We start from the raw sequence: 22,984 nt of genomic DNA on the forward strand, positions 1-22,984 counted from the left end.
ATGTGGTTTGGTCAAGTTCTAATTTCTGCGTGCTAAGTGCCTGTTTATATTAAGCTCTTGCTAATACAATTAAACCCCCTTTTGTGTCCCCCTTTTTCAGTAGCATGAGTAGATGCTTTCTAACCACTCTACAGTGGTCATCAAACCAACCCCTTTTCTTGGGATGATTTGAATTAGCCTTAGCTTGCACCATAATTACATTTGTTCTTTTATAACATGTTTAATACCAGCAAGTGGTTTCTAAGCGCCGGATCGGGATTTCAACCTGTGTTGCCTGTGTTGTTTTGCTTCCAAGAGAAATGCGTTGGCCCTGAGCTATCCTTCCTTTCTATATTAGATATAATGTTTCATATGTTGCCAAGACTACCTCATTAACCTCCTCATTCAACAAAATACAAAGATTCTGCATGAGATTTTAGAATTTGATCTTGTATCATAGACCCAGCCACCATTTCCCATTTTAGCATTTTCGTTGTTTGCCCCTAACAGATAATGCCTCACTGGCGATGGATAGAATTGCTAGCTTCACTGCCATTATCCCAGTCAATTGTTAATACCAGGGCATGATGGTCACTGAAAAGATTCAGATGGATCCAGAAATGTTTGATCCTTTCCCTGATGTTGAATGTTACCAGGAAATAGTTGATAGTTGAGTGACCCCTAGTTCCCTTAAACATCAGGGCACCAGGGATATCCCCCCCCCCACTATCCTACCAGTAGTTTATCTCATCCCCATCTCATTTAGCCAGTGTCAAATCTTAGGCCCTCGCTACAGGGTCGTGGGTCCTGCATTTGTCACATTGGTATACCTAAAGATAAGTCTTTGTCAGGGTCAATAAGACCCTCTGATGGGCCAATAGCCAATTTTATGTTTAGGTCCCCTACCTACAAGAATCACCAAATCTTTACAAGAGAAAGTCTTGAAAATATTTTCAATTCCATTAACGATTAAGGCTGTTGATGGCAAAAAACCTGAGGGCGTAGGACCATAACACATATGTACAATGAACAATGATCCACACTCCTTGAATTTTAACTTAACCAATTGAATGGGGGTATATGCATATGTCTTCAATTCTATCATCTTTCATTACAAAGAGGACTTACAAAATGCCTCTAGACCTCCCAGAAATCCTTCTCTTTATAGTAGCCTTGATTTGTTAGGACGTGAAACTGCCCGGAATCAAGTGCTCTCCTTCCCATGTTTCCTGTAATGATAGAACCAAAAAACTGAGGAGCATGAACTTGATTTCTGGTAATGCTAATTTACCCTTTGCTTCAGCAATATTCCAGGAAGCAATAGACATCTGGACCATTTGGGATGCTGATTAAGCTCAAATCTGTGGATGTACAATGCATCACTAAATTGAATTCTTTATCACAACTTGTCATGGATCTCACAGGTAGTCAACCAATTTCTTCCAATGATTCTAAGGCTTGAAACCTATTTGCCAATATTAGGGGCCCTGGTAGATGGTTTCAGTTGCCTTTCTCACCAGAGAACTATCCTTTGTTGGTTCCTCTGTCCAAAGGTTCCCTACATCATCTTCAGACGGCTGGGGGATTTGATGGGGAGTGCATAGCATGCAATTACTTTTAGGCAATAACGTGGGCTCATTATAGATAACCTATCATATCATAAAAATAACCCATCATTAACCTTCCTACCACTTGCATCTAGGCCCTGTGAGCCATGATCTACTAACCTATAAACTGCTGAGCTACCGTCTCATGTTCCTTCAACAGATGGAAGAAGAGTGGTGCCTTTCTAATATTCGAATACCAATGTGCATGTTTCAAGTTAGACAGTAGCACTTAAGAAGCTACATGCCTAGTTGCAAGAGTAAGGACAACACAGTCCTCCTCTATAACTTTATTAATTTTGCCCCCTACATTACATTTTCCTTGCCATAATGATAGCATCTGGTTTAATGCTAGGACCTCGTAGAAGGGGATTGATCCAATGGGATGACCAATTGATTAGTGTTGGAGTCGATTCAAATTACCCTTTGGATAAGTGATCATCTACTACTAGCACACCTACTAGCGGTGCTGCTGCCTGTGGTAGATTTAGAATAGGGGGCTCTTTAACATGTACAGATCTGCCCTTAATTCTCTCTAGACTACCAGGGTTTACTGGGTTCATTAACTTCCTCTTCAAACTCTCTGTCTTTCCACATAACAAACTATCAATGTGCATGTTGCTTGCTGTAAGGCATTGGACTGTAACTACCATACCCCGGCCCACCCTTGTAGCAACTGTGGTTGCGGCATGGACTCCTTTGGGTAATTATTACTATTAATCATTTCAGGCAGATTTTAAGGCATGCAAGAAAGAACTATCTCCTTTCCTAGGCTAGTCCCAGCATTAGTCTGTCTAACCATATCATCCATCACATTGAAAATGTTACAAAGAATAGTTTTTTTATGGCAATCGGCACAGAGCGATTGAAGACAAAGCAATCCACTTTCTAAGGCAACTATATGACCCAGTAGTACCATCCACAATATCATCGAATTGGAGCAACAAGCCCATCTAACTCTCTAGACACAGCCACTTAATTGGCTAAAAGCTTACTTTCTATCAATAATGTGACAACATATAGAGAAAAGAAAGTTTGATAAAACTGAGCAAAAAATCTCTATTTACTTTATCTAAAATTGCGCCTCCTGAAGAACCGCTAGACAAAATTAGCGAGGAAACACATGTCGAGGAGCAGGCAACCATGTTGAATGATACAACAAATACTTAGGAGCGTCTAAAACAAGGTCGAATAAAGTAAGGCAAACTTTAGCCATAACCTTTTTTGGATGAAGTGAATTTGAACCATATTCCTTTTTTTCCTTTTGAATGAAGATAATTCAAGTGTTTACATATCTACTATAGTGGCATCATCAATAAATATACAAGATTCAAGCAATCTTTCAAGACAATTACACTTTTCTTTTTTGAAGTGTCTATGTAACCACTGAGGTGAAAGCGCAACTTTGGACATTTTCAAACACTGAGCTATTTCAAAGCCCTGGCCAGCCTTAGGACAAACAGTCACAGGTAACAGCGCACCTTTTGTATTCTTTACTCGGAACTCAAAAATAAAAAATGATATAACCATAACTTAAGGAGAGCGCCAGTGCTGTCAAAAGACTGGTCATCCCAAACTTAAAGAGTAGTTTTAAACCTTTTCAAATAATCCGAAATGGGTTGTGATTGCACGTTTAAAGTTTTTCTCATGCTCTGATTGAAATGATCAAACGTATTACCCATAGAATCAACACTATCAACAGAATGCTGTGACTCTGCAAGAGCATCTCTCTACCGACCATGATTACCATTGTTACCATTCAGGGGATCGGGAGGCTCATTGTTATTAGAGATATTCTGAGTTATAAGACCAGTGTTAACTACATCTCTTCCAGCCATAGTTTTTTCCTCTCGGCCAGAGTTCATTAGGTATTTAAGGATTCCATATGAAGGGCGCTGCGCAGGTAATGTTTCATCTCCCCTCAACAATCGGATGGGCCTAAATTGCTTTACAGCTTTTAGTTCTTTTCAACATCCAAAATATTTTCCTCCAATTTTCCTGAAATGTCCTTCTGGTAGATGTCCAAGAGTGATTGAATCTGCTTATTTTGTGTTGGTACCAAACCAGCCTTTCTGGCCTTTTTTTAAATCTCTGACTTCCTCTTATTTGGTATTGGCCTTCATCTTCACCATAATGAACCCTTCAAGTTATGGGTGAGTACTCAAAGTCGCTGGCCTTATGATGCCTTAAAGTGGACTAGGCAAAACTGCAGTTCACAGTCAGAAATTACAAGTCAGAGATTACAGGTCGCAAACCAGAGATTTACAAACCAGCGATCTTACAGTGTGGTTGGGCGGGGTATGCCATGACAGCTTGGCGATCAACTTGTCTCACCACGCCCTGCCCACACATCTCACAGAGCTGTAGATTAGGGGCACCAAGGGCGCTCTGTCTTGAATGTTTTGAATGTATAAATTCAGCAGTGCACTCCATAGAACAAAAGTGCAATATTGTTTCAAGGTTGCAGGCTTAGCCAAAATTAGTCACCAACCTTGTTTCCTGTAAACAGCAAACCAAGAACAATGGTGCAGCCTTATATCTCTCACTAAACCGCGTACTTTCCAAAAGACTCCAAAGACATCTTCTAATTTTGCACGTCTTTCTCAACTCTCCTTCCAAGTTCCGTGCTCTGTGTCCGCAAATACAAAACAATTGGGGAAGCACATCCAGCAGTAGAAATTATTTAATAAAATTCGCTCATAACCGACACCAATGCTATACCCACTATGCCGGCACACCGCGGGGTGCTACAGGGAAACGGTATGGGTTTCTGTCTTCTCCTTTCGCTGCAGCATTTGTTGGTTTTTCCAGGTGGTGGATTAGTTATCCAGTGCACTTATACACTATTCATCATATTCGCATTTTAAATAGTTCAAAGGGAGGAGAGGAAAAAGAAATTAGGCTAGGTGGGAAGAAAGATGCACGTTTTGAGTATTTTTTGGAAGGTGATGATGAAAGGGGTGGCACAGATGTTGGGTCGGACGGTGCTCCAGGCTTTGGGTACCTATTGTGTGAAGGCCTAATTTTGTTTGAGGGTTAGATTGGAGTGTAGTTAGGATATTTTGGTTGGCTTATCTGGTGTTTGTGCAGGTGATGGGTTTAAGATTGTTGTGGAAAGAAAGGTTGGGTTTGAGATGCATCAGACTGTATATGATGCAGAGTCCCCTGAAAGCAACTCCCTCTGGAATGGGGAGCAAGGGAAGTTAGGGGAGAGTTGGGTTATGTGTGAGTGTTTGGGTAAGTGTAGAATGAGTCTTGTTGCTGTATTGTCCATGACTTGCAGGAGTACAAGAATGTTCTTGGGGAGTCCAGTGAGAACTGTATTTCCGTAGACAAGCTTAGACTAGAGCCTGAAGTCCAGGACTAGAGCCTGGACTGTGATACAAAAGGCATGTGGCGAGGGATGTGCCATATCTGGCATAGGAGGTGAAGCTGTAGGTCGCATGCTTTGGTAATGGCAACCATGGAAATGGCTGGGTTGTTGGTGAAGCACAGAGTATTTATTGGTATGATGAGGGATATGTGTGGGTTGTCTATGACAAGTTCTTTGATCAAGGGGTTAAGGCTCGGGTAATGTCTGTGGGCGGAGGGGCAGATTAGGAGGTATTCAGTTTTTGATGGGTTCAGTTTTAGGAAGTGGGTGGCCATCCAGGTGGCGTTGATGGAGAGAGTCCTTTGGAGGACTTTAAGGGCCTGGAGTTCTGATTGAGTAGATCTTAATGTATATTTGGGTGTCACCTGCATGTTGGTGAAACTGGATGTTGTGGGTGCTTTGAGAAAGTCTGAGGGGTTCTAGGTATTGGTTGAACACGAGAGGATTTAGGAAGGATCCTTGAAAAAGCCAGTGTTTGACTGCAGTGTGAAATGATCAATAGGGGACATGGAGACCAGGTGTGTCCTGTCAATGAGGAAAGAGGTAAACCACGGAGAACCGTGCCTGCGATCTTCATCCTGTGGATAGGATGTTTAGGAGGCTGGTGTGGTCAATGGTATGATATGATGTGGCATTTATAACGCACCTATACACAAGTGTTTCAATGGTATTGGAAGTACCAGAAAGGATGAGGACGACAAGGGCCTCAGTCTGTCCTTTGCCAGTGATGTTGTGGAGGTGTTTCAGGGTTGCTGTCTCAGTACTCTTTCAATTGAATCAACTCTGGGATATTCATGCAAAGAATGCCAAGTACCTCCATTATCTGAAAAAGCTCAAGATATTCCAACATGTTAATCATGCGCATTGAGTCTTGCACGTACGCTGTAATCTGGTCAACAACATGTTGATAAACTTGTCTACAAATTTAAACAATGGTTCCAAATTCATAAAATTCATTATATGCCTATAATGTGAACATCTCTAAACTCCAAACAAGGCGACATCAGCCTGTAGTCACACAACAAACATTTCTGTTAGCATTTACCGAGGTATATTTCCTAATTGCTCATTCCAACTATTGACTTTGCCGGCAATCTCTTATCAAGCGCAATTGGAAATATACACAACATAGATTTTCAGAATACACAATGCTCACTGGAACTCTAAAAGCTGAATGCATTTAGAAAACACATTTTTTTTTCTATGTGGCACGAGATTACATATCCACATTCAAATATTTTTATATAAACTAAAGAACACAAGTCTTTGCCAACTTTGATAAAACACCTACCAAGGTTGAATGTTTTAATCAGGACATACTGAATTAGATCATTTTATGTACGCTGTAAACAGAAAAATAGCATTAACTTTTATTTTTATCATTTGGCAAAAGACCATCTTGTTGAAACATGCAAGTTAATGTGTAAGCAGCAGATAACAACAAGATTTAATTCAAGTGTGGATACAAAATCCTTTTAGTTTCAATGTTTCTACTAATTAAATGAATGACATCAATGTGTTTCGGAATGTGATTGGCTAACAGGGAACAGGGTTTTGCTTCACTAGTTTTAAGGGAAAAAGAATTCATGAAGCTGAACTGCCTTGGGCACAAGCAACAAACAGCTCAAAGGTGCCTTGCCCCTCAAATATTAAACTGATCAAGGGGCTAAGAATTGGCACTTGTCCAATTTTTACAAATTCAAATGTTCACATTGTTTTAATATTTTATGGTAGAAATGAGCCCTTTACCCCCATTTGTTTCCACATGCATTTTTCTTTTCGATGGGAGGTCTATTAAGAGACACCATGATGTATTTCTGTCAGGTTAGACTTTCACTCTTTCCTGTGCTGGTGATGCACTGAGTTTACGGTGGTACTCAGTTTCAACACAGTATAAATATATATAACCAGTGTTGCTCCTCATACTTCTCTGGCCAGGGTAGGTTTCCCGGTGTAACAGCAGACTCCTGATTTACTCGAGCGCAAGGAACTTGACTGGCCCCTTGCTGTAGCTGCTGCTCATCGATACTAACTGATGAAAGTGCCTGCAGTATGAATACAGCACCCCTGTGAACTAAGCTGAGTGGAGTATCTTGTCTTCACCAGTTCGTCACAAGTTTAACCACTAAAGATACAGTGCATAAAAATAAACTGAATGCGCGGCATCCGTTTAGGAGCCGGATGAAAATGCCGATTAAAGTTACCATACACGTCCCAAAGAAATTGAGAAACACTCAGATGTTCTATTAATGGGAAAGTATCTATTACTGAAAACAACAAAATTGTCTCTGTCCTGAAGACGGCCACTAAAACCATCAGAACCAACGGCACCAGAGAGAGTTCCGTATGAGACAGAAAGGCCGAAACATATGTCGACTTGCTAATAGGAACTTTTTCACTTTCTTGATTCCTATCTCTCACTTTCAGTAAATTGCAAAAGGGCAGCTGGCGTGTATCAAGCAACTCGCAGTTACCCTACACCAACGTAGGTAAATTAGAACAGAGGGGTTAAGAATCAAAACACAGAACTAGATCACCCGCTCTGGTCAAAAAACCTTTGAGGCATACATTACAGTTGGGAGACTCCAATATATTTGACTCTTCCCTGAAATTATATGTGTCCATGCTTGCAGTAATACACACTGTTTTTCCCGTTACCTTTCTCCATGTAATCTGGTATCTCGAAAGGTCTGGTGGGTTTACACCAGTTAGATTGTAAGTGACTAGCACAGTTTGTTTTTTTAGATCTAGGCGCTTGAATGCCCTTTTTATTTTAGGCATGTGTTGTCTGAACAATAAAAAGAAAATATTTTTGTAAATTACGCATGGTATGAGTAATCTTAAAGTTACATGAGATTACCTTGGATTTAACCTGGTGTGACTCAGGGTCTTAAGGTAGGCGAAGGCAACCTATTATCCTTTGCTTCCAGGGTAAGTTGATCCATCAAAGCACAGAAAAGGGTGATTGAAATCTTTGGCAGGGGGATTTGAAATGGTTCACCTGCCATTGTTTTGATCCATGGTTCTAGTTCGCTTTTAGGTTGTTCTAGTTCACTATTCATGAAAGCTATGGACCTTTTGACAGAGCTTTTAGCCCATTTCACCTAATGGGTTAACCGAAGGTTGGTGTGTATAACCTCACATATCCCCTGGCTTGCCAATTCACAGCAACACAATTGTGAGTATGATGTTATATTTTACTGGTCCACAATGGTGATATACACTTGTGCTTGGTAGTCGGTAGTTTTAACATTTTAGAAGATGAGGATGCTGTGTCTACTATGAGTCCACTGCTTTATTGCTAATATTTGGAACTCTATATTGCTTGACTATTCTATTGTTAATGATTATATATTATCTCTACAAGAGAATAATTATACATAAATGCTAAACAAGAGAGTTAAAGCATTATCAACGTGTTTATATTTATGAGTATAAAACACTATTTTGCAAATACAAACACTTGCTGGTTTGTTATAAATGTTTGTTGAGAAGATAGCATGTAAGGTTTATCATATAATGGTAATGAGCATTGATGCATAGATTTATCCAGAAGGTGGACCCACAACAATATTTCTGAACAATAGTAAGCCTGTCAGGTGCTCAGGGGTACTAGATTCAATTGCACTAAAGCACACAGACCCAACTTTCTCCCAAGCCTTGCTTTGAGTACAGTATTATTCTCTGCGGGATGAAAAATGGCCACAACCCCAAGTGGGCAGTTAAACTGCCTTTCGGGTGGAGGTTAGGCTCTGGCATGCAGGCTATAATGAAAATCATGACACCATGACTGATCCAATCCTTTAGATTTTGCAGCATGCTGGGGACTCTGATAATATTTATGTACCTAGCAGGAATTGTTGGCTCTCCATTTGGGCAAATTTGGGGCTTTCTCCCTACTGCTCGTCTCAACAACTAATACCCAACGTTTGGTTCTTAAATGTTCCCCCATCCATTGAAAATTGCAATTCATTGATTCATTACATACTCTATGTACTGCGTGCACTCTATAAACTATATGCGTTTTAGTACTGTGTATATATTCTCACAGAACTTTTCTCAAAATTAGATGAACACTCATCTTTCCTTGCAGCGAAGGCACTTTTCCAGATGTTAGGGTAAATATTGCTAATCTGGTATTCAGCATAAGTACTCTATGAAACATACTCCAATTTTTTTTTTTTTATTATTAAGTTGTTTTAATCAAGAAACTTGATTTTTCAACAAATATCATAAATAATACTTTTAAAACAATTAGCAAAATACAAAATATTAAGATGAAGGAATAATTGAGAAATTGTAACAATAACTTACAAGAATTTCAGAATATTCACAAGGATATTAATAACAATAGGAGATGCAATAGTTGATGACATTTTTAGGAAGACATCATATCATTCACGATTGTTAACATGAAATCACAAAGGTTACCAAACCATTAACGAGAGCCTCATTAGTAGTTTGCTATATATGTTCACAATTTGCTATGATTTGATCTCTTGTCTTGGAGTTTTAAGCTGTAGAGATAATTCAAAATAGGGTATTTGATTAACTGAGTATTGGAATGAAACAATGGCTCCCACAATTTTTCAGTTGTTGTTATGACATAATCTTGTAATAGAGGTTTAAAATGCAAAAGTCTCTGCTTAAGGAGTGATGGGCATTCTGCACATAAATGTTTCATGGATTCAATGGCTGCTCCGCAGAACCTACATGGAAGCTCGTCATCAGTTATTAATTTACGATTATGCAGTATTTCGTGAGTCGGCCATAAATTTAAGCGAAAGCGCAGAAAATCATTTCGCAGTCGAGAATCAGGAAAAATCATCAAATATTTTTCAGTAGATCCATAACATTTAACGTTAAAGGGGTTATTGGCAAAAGAGCGGTATTGATTACACGCTCTTCTGGTTTGTATCCAATCAAACTCCCATAAGCGCACCTTGGCTTTGTTTGGATTGGCTATCAAAAGAGATGTAAAAATGCCTGCATTGGTAATGATTTCCTGCGCCTGCGTTCGCCAAGTAAGAGGAAATATATCTTTTGAGGTTAAAAGATACCTTGCAATGATGTTAATGAGGCCATTTTTGTTCTCAGCCATCAGGCATTTTCTGTAGAAAGTACACATTTTCCACTTGTGCATGGCATATAGGGACAACAATCCCAATTCGTGCCTTACGATACATATTGACTGAGATAACGGGAGACCTAGCACTCGTTTCCAATAGCAACCCTCAAGTAGCGACCAATGATGGTATGATTTTTTTAGGGCAGCTTCCGTACCATACATTATGACTGGAACAAATTTTTGTTTATAATAAGTTATAATGGGACTTATTGAAAATTTGCAGTATTTAATTTTAATTAAACGTGCCTGGGACACCGCTGCCAGTACTTTTTGCTTAATTTTCAATTCATCAGGATTTGAGCTGCAGTTGTGCGTGACAAGGGTGCCTAAATAGATGTAAGATGGCACTATGCTTACAGTTGTTAGTTGTAGGGGCCATTGTTGTTTGGTGCAACGTTGTCTAGATGTTCCAAATTGTATGACTTTAGTTTTAGATATATTAACAGTTAGACAATTTGCTGCTATATATTTATCTAAGATTTGCAATAGGATGCGAAGACCATTCGCAGTCTTTGAAAGAAGCACCATGTCATCTGCATATAGCAGATGTTTGACGTGGGTGTTGTTGATTTTTTGCGAATCTGTAATAGCAGTTTCGAAGTCCTCTCTTATGTCCGAGATAAAGAAATTAAATATCGCCGATGCCAATAGACAGCCTTGCTTTAAACCACGTGCAGTAATTATTGGCTCAGATAGTAAGCCTTTGTGGTTCAATCTAATTTGTATGGATGTACCACTGTGTAGTTGAATGATCCACTTCAAGACGTGCCAGGGGCAACCTCTGTCCATAAGTTTTTTGAATAATATTTCACGAGGTATGGCATCAAAGGCCATACGAAAGTCTATAAACGCCATGTATAATGCCTGTTTTCGCTGGCGAGCTTGGTGGATGATTGAGTTCAGAGTAATGACATTGACAGATGTGCCTAAACCTGGCAAAAATCCGGTCTGAAATGGATCACTTAACTTGCACACATCCAACCATATATTCAATTGTTTCAATACCAGGCGAGCGAAAATTTTACCCGGACAATCAAGGAAGGCAATAGGGCGGTATGCTGAAGGGTTTGCTCTATTGCCCTTCTTGAAAATGGGGACTATGATAGAACGTTTCCATGAATCCGGTATACTGCCCTTTGCAAAAATGTGAGAGAAAATTGTGATGAGTATGGAGGACCACTCGTAGGGGTGATCCTTAAGCATGCCATTGTGCAAGCCATCTGGGCCAATGGCTCTAGATCGACTTAGATTTTTAATGCATAGAAGAATATCTGCAAATACAAGTGGGAATGCATGTGATGTTACCATATTCAGAGAACTCAGATTAAAGTCTGGGAACGGAGATTGGTACAAGGCATTAAAGTGGTCATGCCATTTATCATTGGTTACAGCAGATGTAAGTATAGCTGCTTGCGATTTAAAGGTAGCAATGTTCAAACAATTCCAGACACCACTAGTAGATTTGGTGAGTATCTGTTTCAACATTTCTTCTCCGTTCTTTTGATAGTGGAGGGGTCTCTCACTTTTTAACCAGCATCTATAAATTGCTTTTAATTGTATTTTAAGCGCAGATCTATTGGCCAGGGGTTCAAACTTTAGATTGCGTATGTCTTGTCTTAGTTTAGTTTTTTTTTGCTGAAGAACTGGGTTATATGTGTGTTGATGCTTATATCTGATAGTATGATCTGGCAATTTGGTCTGCTTAAAGAGCTGCATCATGCTAACATAGGACTTGGGGGAATTATCAGTTGGGGAATTGAAACAACTAATCAATGCACGATTGTAGTGGACTAATTTCTCAGGGTTTCATTGTAAGCGAGAACCACTATTATTCACGTATAAAGAGGATAAATGGGTGGATTTATAGACAGGACGCTGACCAGATGGTACTTTGAGCAGCATGATAAGTTTATGGTGATCGCTGGCAGGAGAGGGTACTACATGTAGAGATTCAATCTGGGGGAAATACTTTTTGCTGATATAAATGTAGTCTAGAGTTGCCTGTCGCGATAAATACGCCCAAGTCGAGCAGCCAGGTACATCACCAGGCACAGAGTTATTAACCATGATAAATCCTCTTTCTTGCATGATGTTAGATCACATTAATTCTTCAGGCATATATTTGTTATTATCAAATGGCAGGATGGGTAAATTTAAATCACCGAGAATGATGGAACATGTAATACTAGCATCGGCAGCTATAATGTCAAGATGAGCAGATAGACAGGAAAAAAAGGAATCGACAGATAAGTTTTGTCTACTCCAACATATGTTTACGATGGCTAAATTCAACTCACCTCGAGTCAATTTCACGCTCTGAAAGTAGGGAGATGGAGAGGGATATTGTGTAATGCTAAAACCGCAATCATGCTTAATGGCTATAAGTAGACCGCCAGAAGGGCGCCCCATTAACTTCTTAGTTGCAGATGTTGAAACAATTGCATGTGAGGCCCAGCATGGGGTCTCTATAAGCCATGTTTCTTGTAGAATCAGCAGGTCATATTGGTTCATATTGCCATCTACTGAATTAATAAAATGAGCATGACCTCTAGTGTTCCAGCAAAGAAGGGTGATTGTGCCTATGTTATTTTCTAGTTATGAATGTGTACCGCGGTCTTGTGCGCTTGAGATTCTTGAGTCTTGGGAAAAAGATATAGTTTTAGTTGCATCATTTTGTCAGGACTGATAGATGGGAATTTGTGATTTCTCAATTTTATGAGCACTCGGTTTTGATTCCTGAGACGAAATAAAACCCATATCAAAGAAGACCATCCTTGCTTGTCAAAGTAAATCAAACACCAGACCTGAGCGGACATGTATTCTAACTTCCGCTAAGTCGTCTAAATTTGTGAATTCCACCAAATCGATGTCAGTGGTAGAGAGTTCTTTCAGTTGTGGTACATAAGAACAAATATTCAAAATACTTGTCCTGTTGAGAACATAGTTGGGAAATGGTGATGCGCGACACTTTAAATTAAGGGAGTGAAGTCGCAGTTTACCTGGAACGTGCAAATCTTGCAAGTTTGTTATTCCTTTGCGGGCTTGCGGATCACTAGTCCTATTTAGATTTTGTTGGTGGACCTGTTGTTTGTTTGTAATGTTAAATTCTTGTGGTGCAATGCACATTTTGGGCAAATTAGTCACTAAGGGAATTCTATGCTCTCTATCACAGGATTTAAGTTCGTTCATATATTGGTCGATGGATGATTTAATATAGTCTTGTACCTCTTGTGGCGAGGTTGTGAATATAGGATTCGATTCATTTTGGATGTGGGTGACACCATTACAAGCCGCCTCAGAGATTGCTTGCGCCTGTGGCCGGTCTATTGAGGCGGACAGAACAGACTTATTCTTGGCCTTGTTGGAGGTCAAGTCAGTAGATAGTAGCTCACTCAAGTCCTTTGGGGGGCATACAATTAGAGATGATGCCTTCAGTTGGTCCACCGTTTGAGATGGCAAGATAATTTGGGGAGTTGGTAGCGAGTGGAGAGTATAAGCATGAATTGAAGCTCTTATTTCATCTCGCAATTGAGACATGATAGATTCAGTTTCTTGCTGCAAGCTAGTATTAGATGTTATAGGTATAGATACGGCGGTGCCAATGAGACCACACTGCTTAGTCATTGCGGTGGGGACATTGGCAGCTGGAGTTGGGAACATAGTGAGTGGGATAGGGTTCGGAAAAATGGTCTGTTTCGCAAGGGTCACTAGATCATCAAGTGGCTTGTATGTGGCTGCTGTTGGAATCTTGGCCGCAGGAACGCCAACAGGAAGTGTATTTATAGCGGATTCTAGCCGAGTAGGAATTTTGATATATTTACTTGCAGTGTCTTTGGATTTTGGACAGTGTTTTTTTTTTTGACTTGATCTCTTCATCTTTTTCCAATCTTTTCTTGACCGACGAGCTCCTATTACTTTATTTGGTAAAGTTGCTGATGGTTGCGTGAAAAGATCAAATATGTTTGTTGACTTTTCAGTGGTTACTTTAAGGATCTGTGATGGGTCTAACTCAGACACTATCTGAATTTCTTCAAGATCTAGCTGAAATTGAGTAGAATTACAATTGTTGGGCAAATCATGTGCTACAGATCGTGATTGTGCAATTTCAATAAGTGACTGTTGCGTCACGTTGTCAGCCCCTGCTATATTAGATTTACTAGGAGGCGATGTTAATGGTTGTATTTCTTCATTGTTAATACTAGTCGCAGTCCCAAGACATGAGGTTTTGACACAAAATTGTTCAATAAGTTTGGTCTGGTATGAAACTTTGTGATCTAACAGTTCGTATAGTTTTGCAATAGTTAATAAAGCAGTATTCATAGCAGTCAGTGTGTTATTAAGCGCCGGGGCCTCCGGAAATGAATAATGTTTATCTTGGGATTTGTGTATAAAAAAATCTGATGGGCGACCCTCTTCATGAAATCTAGTACGCCGTGGAGTAGGCGCAATGAAAGATGGAGATTCGTTAATGGTTTGATTATGAGTTTTGTCTAGTACTGGGGATGAAACAGAATTCAAATGATTGGAGCGTGAAGGGGGGCCAGGGATAGCAGGTACTACTGTATTGTTATGTGACTGATCCTCCTGCAATTGGATTAAGTCACCTGTATTTAAGCATATGTATAGTACATCAGTGCTAGGACAGGTTGAATTGTGAGATAAATTCATGGATTCCATAGTGTCTTCGCCCACCTCTCCCAATATTCGTAATTGCTCATGTGCTTGCCATAGATTAACCTGTGCAGCTACAGAGCACTGGATGGGTGCCAAGGGTAATATTGAAGTTACTTGTACCTGAGGTAAATCAATGTTTTGTGCACTGTTTATCGGCTGAGTTTTATGAACAGGAGAGCAATATTTCTGTTTATTTGAATTGAGATGAAAGGTATCATGTATGTCTCCCGCTAAACATGCAGACTCTAATGTGGTATCTGTAACTTCTGCATGACTGCTTGTAGGCGGAACGCATTCAGCAGAATGGTACATGGTTGAGATGGTGCTAGGTAGATCGATAGGGATGGAACAGGTAAGTGGAATATATGTTTGCTGTGCAGATTGGGGTATTGCTGAGAGTAAGGTCTCTGTGACACTGGTGGCTTGTGAAGACGCAATGCCAATTTCTGTTGTAATTACCATAGATACAACAAGGGGAGACAACGTTCTATCCGTTGATCTTTCACAGATTGTTTGAGAGCGGACAGTAGCAGCACGCATTACTTGACTTTGAAAATTGGGAGAGGTAGGGGTAACAAATGGCAAAATGGACTGCCTTAAAGAAGGGCGAGAGACAGCAGTAAGAGGGCCCGGAACCAAGTTCGGCATGCCTGTTTTCAAAGTATTTTTCACCATAACCATGGTGTTCTGCTATGCAAGAGTAAAAACTTAAAGATAAACAATTACGGTGTATATCAGAATAAATGATAATAAAATCCTATGTTAAATAACGATTCTCCTAACTTGCAAATATATAAACTTTGATTGTATCGCCTTGGGAACGCCCGATGGCTTGAGGAGCAGCCTTAGTCCGTCTCTCCTCCCCACAGTTCAATTAATAACTAGTGAGCTGTACGATTTACCTTCTTTTGAGCCACCCGAGCCAAACAGCAGCAAAACAGTTCTTTACATATAAAATGCAGTGCCCTTTACTCCGCAGTCGGGCTTAACGCCGCAAGGGTGGCTGGGGCTGGTTTTGTAGGTGAGATGATGTCACATGACAGCTCACGTGACCAACGGTGGGCCCCTTCTCCTCCAGGAAGAAGCAACGAGCTGGCAAGAGTTTCTAAACACTCGCAGTGCCAGTAGCAGGTTAGTCCAGGAAACAAACGTTTTTGGCAAGGTTTTTTTTTTTTTACAAATGCAGCAAACACATACTCCAATTGTTTTTAGGACATCTTCTTACCAATGTGTACTTCCCACTGATAAAGGAATAGATGTTCTACTGAAAGGAAACCCAACCACATGACATTATTTTCCTCTAACTTTGATCTGTTTGCCCAGTTGCCTCCAGCCTTGTCTTATAACCATTGCAACGTGTACCAAGTCAATATATCTAAAACATTACAGAGTGGTACATTTCAGAGTGGACCATAATACAGAGAAAAAACACTGTAAACATTAATTAAATACATATAGGGTAGTTGGGTAAAGGATGTGGTTGCAGTGGAGTTATAAGGGTAAAATAATGAGGGTTAGGCGGACCCACCAAATAAAATAAAATAATAAGAAATCTGTGTTTTTCAGTATTTTCTCTGCAGTAAAATGTACCACTTCGTAATTGTGGCTAGGAAAATCACATATAACCCCGCAATGTTCTATGCTAGCTTCACTTTATGCGACTCAACATTTGAATTCTAACCACTGTCATAAAATCAGCTCTTCCTTCCAGTTGATTAACTTTCTGTCTATGTGTTCATTATCCCAACCTATCATTGTTTAAGTCAGCTCTCTGCCAGAGCACTTGAAGATACAGATGGACTCTGGTGCCAAACAAGATGCTCTATGATGCCTAGCGTGTGTAAAACTGTGAAAGCTCTATTACAGTGGTAGTCGTTTTGTAGGATGGCATGGAACTAACTAACTTGGGAAGAGATTTGCTGAATAAAGGTTTAAATAGCATATTTTCAATCCATGCTCCTTGGTGCATTGATGTATTTTCACTTTTGTGCACATTAGATAATTTTTGTTATCATAATATATAATAAAAGGTCAGATGTATGTTTGTCTGAAGCCATGCTGCCCACTTTGCCTGTTCTCACTGCAAGAGGGAGCTGTTGCCTTACGTATACAACAATAAGACGTCATGTTCCTCTTCCAGGTGAACTAAATGTGTATTTCATGATAGCACTGCTAGAGGGAGCTGTTGCCTTATGAATAGAACAATGGGAATTCAAGATAATCTTCCAGGCAAACAGAATGTGTATTTCAACAATGATAACATACAATTAGCTGCAGAAATGTCCCAAGACAGGGGGATCTCATGTCTACTTCGAATCATGCTGCACATGAATTTAATTACTTTTACATTCCTCAACATTATATATTTGAGTCCAAAACCCATAAGTGGAATTCATGACAATGAGGAGCATAAGCAACAATTGGCCGTATGTACTATGTTGAACTTTTAACAAATTATGTGAGATTTTGTTTGAGATTACTACACCTCGTGAAAGGAGCAAGATCCTTTACAAACAATGTTTTTTTTATTAACACAAATTACATTAAAATACACAACATAATATAGGTACACTCTGAAAGTGTCTTTCCTTATGCACATTAGCCCGTGTACAGAGGCTTTTCCACTAGTTACGCATATTCTAATAAGTTACATTTTATTTTACTTTTAAGGTGCCTTTTGTGTTATTTTGTGAAGAGCTGTGATTGCAACTTCAGATTCATTAAAACTTTTCCAGTGTCTTTAGCCCACTAAATGTTAAAGGTCATCCTTCCCAACACAACCGGTGCAATCCATGGCATCCCATTGTTTTTTCATGGCATTTCACTAACCCTGGCATGATGGAAAGGAAACATGTATGCTCATTACTAACACTGCAGAAAACAGCTCAACTAATTTGGCTCAAGATACCCAATTCCTGAAACAGCAACAAAAACAAATACATTTTACATTAAAATATGCTCAACTCAGCAGCACGTCTACGTGCTGCCACTCGGTAAAATACTTGTACCTGTTTACCAATGTGCTATTTGCACCCAAAGACTTTTTCTATAAGCCTGATGCCCATACATTCTGGCACTGTGAAGGAGAAAAAATTAATTTTCAACACTGCTGCTCTATATAGATCACCTCTGATCTCTACACTAAACGTTGTACTGTTTTGATAAACATTTACATCAAGGGTGAGAACATACTGCTACAGTGGTTAGCATGTGGCTGAAATGTTTGTAAATGTGCACAGTTGCAGGCAGGCACTGCTTCTGTGCTGTGCTTATTACCATCAATTTCCCAGAGTGCTTTACTGAAAACGAATGCAATTCATTTTTATCTCACAAACCTGTGATGAGGACTTGCCTTTTGCGTCGGTCTGCTTAAATGATTGCACCGGATTACACTGTGGGCTGTGCATTCTCTAATGAAAACATGTTGGAGGCCAGGCCAGAAAGGCCAAATGGATGTAAATGAAAGCGTTTTTATGCAGTGATAAATGCTGGTGTCAGTCTCTCTCAAAGTGCCTCGAATGTTAGCAGATAGAGCAACTGTAGCCGAGCATCACACAATGTTGTGAAGGGGGAAAGATGGGACTAGATCGCTGTCCACATGGTTCTAAAGTGAGTTATTTAGAATGCATCTGTTCCTGCCTCACGTGGTTCCTTCGTACAGTGCTACCTGACTTCGTGAAATGACTCACTAGTGATTGCTGTTTTTTTTTAACTTTATAAAACGTAGGTGGCTTGCGTTTTTGCGCATATCTGACGAGCCCGAATGACAACCATTCACCACTTTTTGGAGACTCCCCCAGGGGGAGAGCAAGGCATTGTTTTTCCAGCGAGTGATAGATAATGTCTGGCCAGTAACCATAAAAATGATATTTCATGCTTATTTGTTTTCGTTTTATTGTACTTATTGTGTGAATGCATTGATGTGTTACTGGGATTGTGTGTTTAATTTGCATATTGATATTATATATGTGTGTGTTTGCTCTTAATTTGTCAATGGCACTTGTGTTTGGTGTGGCTTGTGGCAAGAAGATGACATTCAGAACATGTTTTGTTGTGAGCTAGTTACCTTGTAGTTGTGGGTGCATGAGTTAAGGTAATCTAACAATATTATAAAAGGCCAGATGTATGTTTGTCCTGTATGTTTGTCCGATGCAGTCATGCGCAGTAGTCACTGCTAGAGGGGTGATGTTGCCTTAGGATGTGTAGTGGTCCTAGAGTGTCCATGAAAACCTGCACTTTGCCCTATGTACACAGGCTCTTACACTAGTTTTATATAATGTGTGATTGTGGATGTATGTTTTGAGGTTATTTATATAAGGGGCACTTGTTATGTTTCTTTACATTGTAATGTGATGTTCGTTAGATTGTGTTGATTGTTATGTATATTGTTGGTATGATCCGCAAAGATACCTATGTGCAGATGTCATTTTGTACTTATCATTTGTAAGGGTAAGTTAAATTTCCATCAATGTTGATTTTAATTTTGGTTTTATTTTACGTTTAGGCTTAATGTTGGTTTTATGTTTAAAAATAGGTGAAACCTTAACATGGCCGTTTCCAACTTCATATACACTTCATATTTCAGTACAAAGAAACCTTGACATTGTTTTTATATATTTTGTGTCTAATTATTTGCCCCTTAACTTTTTTACAAAAAAAAATAAAGATGTAAGCAAACTAGTTTGGAGTCACAAGGTTGAGAGTACCATAATGTGCTCATTTCTTTTCAGTGTGTTCTTTTGGTGTGTGCAGATTATTTTGAGAATGTTCCTGGTGATGAACGTTCGATGTATTATTTTGTTGATGTGTGTAATATTTTTTGAATTTTCAGAGAACATGCGGTTCATGCAACATACCATAGAACGGGTTTTACTTTTGGTGATGTATCGATACAATGTTGGTTAACATTGTAACCAATGAAGATGGCTGATGGTTATTATTTGGATAATGGAGTGTTTGTGATTCTAAGAGTGTGTGGATTGATCTAAAAAGTATATGCATGTGAAATTGAAAGTAATGTAACATTAAGTATCTGGTTTATGTCAGTAATGTGTAATTGCAAGGCTGATTTTCATAAATAGGTTATTTCTTTGATACTTTGCTGTTATACAGACTTGCTTCAAAATGATGCGCTTATTAGTTGTACTTGCTTATTAAGTTGAGTTGGTTAAAGTAGTCATTTGTAATAATTTGTATTGTGTTTGGCTAATATTCTTTAGGCTGGGGTCACAGTTTGAAATTGGACTTAGGATTTAACTTGAAAATGTGAAAAGAGATGTGGATTTTTGGTGTTTGAGTAATGTTGTATGGGTATGATGACATTTTAGAAGAGTTAAAATGTGGTGTAGCTATAGTTTTTTCAGTCACATGAGTAATAGTTTAATGTGTTGATGTGGGGTTGTATTGGTATGTTACATGTTTTTCTGTGGTAGTTTAATGGGTTGTATTGTTATGAAGGCATTTTGTCCTTGCTATAACATTGTGCTACTCCTTAGTATTAATTCTTCTATCATGATTTCAAGAGTAAATGGTAAAATATTTTGAACAGTGTGAATGTTATTACTCCATGAATTATGTTGTGCCTAACTAAGTTTGTTTTTGGAAGTTTCCTCATTCATTAACTATTTTAGCGGATTTGGGCCATAATAACATTTTTAAAGTTTTGTTTTTTTAAAAAGTACATTCTGTATTTTAGGTTTGTGTTTCATTTCATTGTTTTTGTTTACACTTATTTTTGGTATTTTATTGAGAACATTGTTCAACTTGAAGTCTTGAAGACATCAACTGCATTGTGAGGATGACCTTTTGCTTGGCACCAGTAAAACAAGATTGAAGTGTTTGAACAGAAGAAGTGTGAGTGACATGTTTTGTTAATTTGCTCATAATGTTACACTCACCTGATATCCCCGGAGGAGTCTGGAAGGCTCTGAGATCTGGAACCCTGTATGCGTAGGTGCCCAGTGCTGAATAATGAATCTGCAATTACAGAAGGGAGGATTTGTGATAAGTCTCTAATGGGTGAATCTCCCACCTCCCTCTGACCGATTCCCTTCCCACTGGGTTATTTTCTCACCTTAGTTATTTGTAGGGTGAGCTATCCGTCCTGTGTTTCTTGTGCAGGGGCACTTGGCATTTGTTGGCGAGCTGCCCCGAGTTGCTTCACTGGTGCAGTACGCCTTCCTTAGGCCCAGGCCTGCTGTGACCCCTAATCTGCTGGTAGGCAGGTAGGTTTGTTAATTGTAAGTCTTTGTTCTGTTTATGGTGGGAATTTGTTAATGTCTTTATCTCCTTCTTTTCAGATGTGAAGGTCTTGATGCTGGCGTGCCGGATGGAGAGGCATGCTTCTAGGAAAGAGAAAGCATGAAGTGCAGCGCCTTTATTGTCTTTTAAAGCTAACCTGTGTTTTCTTCTTCTTCTCCTCACAGGGCACTGTGGTGCTGTGAGTGGATGAGAGCGCGATGAAAAACAGGCCCCCGGAATCCGTTAAGGTAAGTACAGCGCTGTGCAGTTGCTTAATATTGAAAGCAAACCTGAATATGTCTCTTTTCCTTTGCAGATGTTGCTGAGGTGCTGCGGATGGACGTAGCGCGATGGAATTCAGGCAAGATTGATGGAATTCGATGTTTTGGAAGCACGCGTTCTAATATTTTTTTTCCCTTTCTCGTTATTGCAGGTCGCAATGTTCGAACAGCAGCTGTGGTAGCGGTTCGCCGGAAGTCCTTAAGCTAGTACTCACATGTGAGTGAGGTTTCTTCTTCTCTCGGTTTCCACAGATTGCAGCCCAGTTGAGATGCTGAGTGCTGGATGGTGTTTTCTCAGGTAAAACAGAATAATCTTGTTCTTGTTCTTGCAGGATTACAGGAAGATGCTGAAGACCAGGAGCTGGACACGGTGAGCATCACGCTGCTGGTTGCAGAATAACACGAATCGTGTTCTGCAGTCAGGGTGTGGTTTATATAGCCCAGGTAAAGTAGTACCAGGGAAAGTAGTTCCAGGCCTGCCACACCCAAAACACTAGACCGCATGGCTTAGTTCTTAGAACTAGACTGTGTGGGTGCTTCCATGTTGGATTTAAAGGCCCATGTACATAAATGGGACCTAATTCGAACAGCCCTTCCTTCCTACATATGAGCCTGGGGCCAAAGGCACCAGGACTGGCTCCAGGAGACAATTTGCAGTGGTTTTAAGGCCCTCAGGGTTCTGGTGGGAGCCTGCTTGTGGCACAACTTGTGCCCCCTCACAGTGGTCATGGCAGCACTCCCCCCAAGGCCCCTCTCATGGTATCCTTCCTGTCCGGTCTGGGTTTTGGTGGGGTTATCCAGGTGAAACCTCTTAATCAGACGTGGCACGTCAATATGTTCACTTGGTTCCCAAGTTCTGTCTTGAGGCCCATACCCTCTCCAGTCCACTAAATAGTATAGCTTAGATCTGGTATGTTTCGAATCCAGGATGTTTTTAACTTCAAATTCAGGCTCTCCATCAACTAGCACAGGTTTTGGTGGTGTTAAGACTCGGGCTCCTGGTTGTACAGGTTTTACAAGTGGCACATGGAACACTGCATGAATTTGCATGCTTGATGGTAAGGCTAACTTGATGGCCACTGGATTTATCACTGATTCGATGGTATAGGGTCCTAGATATCTTGGACGAAAGGTCCGGGTACCTTTTATGGGCATATGTTTTGATGCCAACCAGACTTCGTCTCCGACTTGGTAATCGGGAGCTTTCTTTCGATGCCGGTCCGAGAATTTTTTTTTGTCTGTCTTTGGCTTGCAGTAAATGTTCATTTGCCCTTTTGAAGGCGTGGGTTATGCTTGTGTGTAGAGTATTTACCGCTGGCATTTCCAAGGTCGTGGTGGAGTCTAGTTCAGAGGTACATGGATGTCTTCTGTATATTGTGTAGAACGGGCTATTAAGGGCTTATTAAGGGCTTATTAAGACTGTCGGAAGTGGCTGAGTGCGTCTGATCAGCGTGGCTTGACAGTCTGTTACGAGTTACGAGTCTGCTGTTACGAGTCTGCAGTGAACGGGGGGACTGTTGCGTCCAGGTTGCGTCCAGGTCCTTTCCTCTGATCCCTCGTTCCCCTTGTTTCAGCTACCGAGGGGGTAGTTGCTACGCCGCCGGAGTCAGAGGCGTGGCGTATGCTGGAGCCTTCTGTGCTGCAGTCCAGCACAGTCCAGCGCAGTTTCATCCAGTCCTGCCCGGTGGAGCTTTGTTGTGCGCTG

The sequence above is a fragment of the Ambystoma mexicanum genome, chromosome 5p (genome assembly GCF_040938575.1).
Source record: "Ambystoma mexicanum isolate Mex_15411 chromosome 5p, UKY_AmexF1_1, whole genome shotgun sequence".
Classification (NCBI taxonomy): domain Eukaryota; kingdom Metazoa; phylum Chordata; class Amphibia; order Caudata; family Ambystomatidae; genus Ambystoma; species Ambystoma mexicanum.